The sequence below is a fragment of the Tupaia chinensis genome, unplaced genomic scaffold (assembly GCF_000334495.1).
Source record: "Tupaia chinensis unplaced genomic scaffold, TupChi_1.0 Scaffold000117_2, whole genome shotgun sequence".
NCBI classification, from domain to species: Eukaryota; Metazoa; Chordata; class Mammalia; order Scandentia; family Tupaiidae; genus Tupaia; species Tupaia belangeri.
Window position 1 is genome coordinate 4,984,475 of NW_006159583.1, and position 4,513 is coordinate 4,988,987.

At 41.8% G+C, this 4,513-nt stretch overlaps 1 pseudogene; it reads right to left on the reverse strand.

Moving 5' to 3' along the window:
• Positions 1 to 4,134: 4,134 nt before the first annotated feature.
• On the reverse strand, positions 4,135 to 4,504 carry LOC102486950 (60S ribosomal protein L34 pseudogene; annotated as a pseudogene).
• Between the last annotated feature and the right edge of the window lie 9 nt (positions 4,505 to 4,513).

Here is a 4,513-nt window from a genome sequence, read left to right on the forward strand (position 1 = left end):
GCCTCTGGTAATCCTTAAAGTGACTTAAGATTAATTTCTGTCTAAGGCAAAGGTTAAGGTTATTTCCAAGAGTGCACTCGTTAAAAAAATAAATAAATAAATAAATAAAATAAATTTAAAAGAAAGAAAAGAAAAGAGAGAGAAAATAGTAGTAAACAAGTTGGGTGACCATGTGACCAGAGAGAAAATTTTAAGACCTAGCCAGAGGGGAGACATCTCTATCAGCAACTAAAAGTTCTTGTAGCCACCCTGAAATCTGTCCTTCCTTTCTCCCCCTCCTACACTCAGGAGGAGGAAAAATTTGGCCCCAAAACAGTAGGTTACTGAGAGAGCTGAAGAATGGTTGCCATTACTGGATGGCAGGCCAACAGTCCCCAAGGCCCCTGAGCGAGTCATCGTAGATCAGGTACACCAGATTATCCACCTGGGAAAAACAAAGCTTGCTAAACTGGTTAAGAGAAAAATACTCTGTGCCTACTCTACATAACCTTATTAATGGTTTTTATCTCAAATTGTATTGCTTACACACAGGGAAATCCTAAACCCAAGGCAAGGCTCTCTTAGGAATCAAATCTCATAGGAAAAGAAAATCTTGGGAGACATTGGGAAAATCTATGGTGTCTAACAGTTCAGTCTCTAGATGAAACAAGGCTAGGTAATGTAAGACTAGCCTGATTTTAGTTTCTTCGAAGAAAAACACCTGGAATAAATAGCCTTGTTTCTATAAATAACTTAAAACAATAGTTGGACAAAAATTAGGTAAATGTGAATCGAGTAAATGTTTATAATTGAACTTGCCTGTTAAGGTAATTTTTAAGATTAAACTTGTAAAGATAAAAACAGAATAAGATAAAGAATAAAAGAAGGGTTATGGCTGAAAAATGTATTTCTAGTAAAAAAAGGTTAAAAGAAAAGGTCTTTATACAGAAGGAATTTTGTGTAGTAAAGTTGTTGTCTTAAGATAGAATGGCTATCTCAGGGACCAGCAGGTGGCATGGTGGCTAAGGTGCTGGGCACTCCCACATGGCTGACCACGATTCGAGTCCCCGATCTGGTGGCTTGCTTTCTCAGTTGCCCTCTCTATCTCTCTCTGTGTCTTTCTCTGCTCAAATTAAGAATAAATGAATAAATAAATAAAATTAAATTAAAAAGTAATTTTAAAAAAAGATAGAATGGCTATCTCAGAACAGAAGAAAAAAGGTATAAAAACAAAGGTCTAAAGCATGCTGTTGAAGGTTTGAAAGAGTTGCACAAATTAATCAAGTTAATGTTCTAAAGCTAATTGTACTATCTTTAAATGTCATATACAGTAAAACGAATAAAAGAGAGGAGCCACTCCAACTAGTCTAGATGGGGCCTCACATAGTTGTACTAGTTACTCCTACCACTGTTAAAGTTAACCTGTAGGTCTGTCACACCGAAGCCAAGAGGACTGCTTCCATGGATTCACCAGGGCATTGGACCATTAAAAATAAGCCAGGAAGGGGACCGGCAATTAGTGTAATGGCTATGTCACTGGACTCCCATGTAATTGACCACAGTTCAAGTCCCAGACCTGGTGGCTTAAACTCACACCGGGCGCTTGTGCATGTGTGCTCAAGATCCCAAGAAAAGAGTGGAGGAGAAGGGATTGCAGCATAGCCATCCCCCTGGGGGGGGGGTGGGGTGGATAATTTCTCACTTTCTATCTCTCTGTCTCTCCCTGTCTTCCTGGTGAGCGCACACACCCTATAGCAAAAACCTCTCAAAACAAAACAAAGCAAACAAACAAAAAGAAATGAAAAAAAAAAAAAAAGCCAGGGAGGTCCTTTCGGATAACATTTTAGAGATAAGAGAACAACAGCCCTACTTTAGTCACTCCAGAGGCTGACTACTCTAAATAAAGCATTGTCAGGAAAATGGCCCTATAGTTCCACGACCAGATGGTCAGAGAAAGGACAGGCTGTGCTGACTCACAGGACAGTTAGGGTGGCCTCTGGTAGTAGGCTCCTTGGTCCATGTCCCTATTAAGTCTCTGCTAACCATGCTTCTAATTTTCGGTTCTAATTCACTCAATTTTCTTACCCGATCCATCTCCTACAGGATGAAAGCTATTGTATATTAAATGCTAGTTACCTCTGGACCTAGAGCCCAAATATACCAGACACTGCACTGCCAGAGAGACTCTAAAAGAGAAAAGGATATGGTTTCTGTTTTGTGAGAAATTTTGTTGTTTCCGTAAGTACCTGATCAAATGCTGTTCTGCTTCCATGAACTGCTTGCGTTGTCTTAGGAAGTGCTGTATCACGGCCTTCCTGTAAGCAACTGAACCAACTGGCTGCATACCATGAATAGCAGCCCACGCCAGTCCAATCAGACACTCCTGCCCGTGAGCAACTGCCCAGCAACTGGAGACCATGCAGCCCAAGTCGGTTCAAATTGGACTCTAAATTCAGTGAAACTTCTTACCTGCCCTCTAGCTGATACTGAGGAATCAATGATTTGATTCCCATAAAAGAGAAATGGGGAATGAAGTAGACCTCCATTTTGAACTCCTCTCTATATTGGAAACTTGCCTTCTCCTTTTGCCTAGAGTAAACGCAGTGATGAACACTCCTACTGTTTTGTTAAATAACTCAAAACTCCCTACCCTAAGGTGTTCCTTAGCGATGTAACCATCAGCCACATGAGAGACATGGGTTCCTCGGGATGCTTCCAGCTTAATCAATAAACTCCAGTAAATTTGGCTGTGTCTGGATGTCCTTTTACTTCTCACTGAGTAGATTATAACATCCTGTATAAATAGATGTGTTGCTTCTTATCCACTATTGAATTGATGCAGCTAAAAAAGGAAAAATGAATCAAGATGAGGGGTATGCTGTGGTAGGCTTATTATCAGGGCGTGTGCTCCTATGACGGCAGCTTCAGGCCACACTGAAAACGTTCAGTCTGTAAAGCTGTGAGGTCTTGTTTAGACCAAGACGAGACCAACCACAGGCATCATAAAAGTCTTGAATAATTGCATCACTCACTGATAAGCTGCCCTCATGAATAAATACCGTAACAGAGTCTGAGACAGATCATTGGCACTGAAGCAGTATCTCCTATAAATATAGACTTTTCATGAGTATACCATAATAAACACATCTCAGCATGTTATTGACATAGTGTTTATTTTACGAAATTGTTTTTACTGAAAATACGCTTTTCTCAAACTGGATACACATTATACTTCAGGCTTAAAACTTTCTCCCTCTTTCTTTTAGCCCTGGAATAGTTTGCTGTGAATTATTACTAGTTTCATGTTGTTATGGAGTGTGATCTCTGTCATAAGTAACATGGCAGAGATGAATGTGTTGTCGTGGAATGGCAGGTTTCCGATGAGGGAGTATTCCTATTGATTGACCCATACTGTGTAGGAGAGTTAATAAAGTTAATAACTATAGGATAGTCTTTCATAAAGCCGTAGACTTGTGAATGTCTAGAAATACTTCACTGTAAACCTGTTTCTCACTTAGAGATGGTGGAGGCTTGTTTTGTCCAAATGAACCTGGTCATCATTTCTAATGTCTCTGTGCTAGTTCTGTTTGGTCATGATTTGCCCTGTAGTTTCCGTATTTGGCTAATTCCTGAGGTTCCCACTGCTTGCTTTCAGCTCAGCAGGTAAGCAAGCAAGCTTCCAGCTTCGGGTAGACTTTGAATCAGTCTTACTTTGGGCACTGCTACAACCAAATGGACCCCTCTTGGATTTGCCCACCTTGTAGGCAGGCCCCTTCCTCACTGGTGAAGCAGACTTTCCTTGGCAACTTTTAAAGTAGGTGTCAGAGGTGGAAACCTACAGCATGGCGGTAGCTTCTGTCTTTCATATGTTCTCATTTTACTCATCCAAGTATGGCCATAATCTAAAGAGGACTCCAGACTTCTAGATTTCTGTAGTTCCCAAGAAGGGGACATGACCTTATATTGAGCAGAAATGGCCATCTGGAAGCTGTTTTGTCTGTGCAAAGAGCCAAGGCTAGGGGAATTCCCGGCCTCCGTGCAGGTGAGGAGACACAGGCGGCAGCAGTGCATTGATAGCTGTACCAGTTGACGTCCTTTACAGAAGCGATGCTAGGTTCATCTTTTTTTTTTTTTTTTTAATTACTCAAAAGAGCGTCATTTTAAATTTAGCTTTCTGACTCTGTGCTGTGCCTTCAAGACTTTCACGACGATTTTCTGCTCCTCTATAAGGAAAGCACGCTTGATCCAGTCGCGGACGCATTTCGCGCACATGGAGCCGCCGTAGGCCCTGCTGACGTTCTTCCTTGTTTTAGACAGCCTCGTGAGAACTGTCGGTCTCATAGCACGAACCCCTCGGAGTTGGTCCGGGCACACGCCCATGCAGATTTGGGCGCTTTCCCAACCTTCTTGGTATAAAGGTAAACGATCCTATTACCAGGGGTTCGAGACAGCCTAGTCTTGTTGGAGGCTGTGTTGTAGGAGAGCCTACGCTGGTAGGTCAGACGCTGGACCATCCTTAGTGCCTCCAGACCCC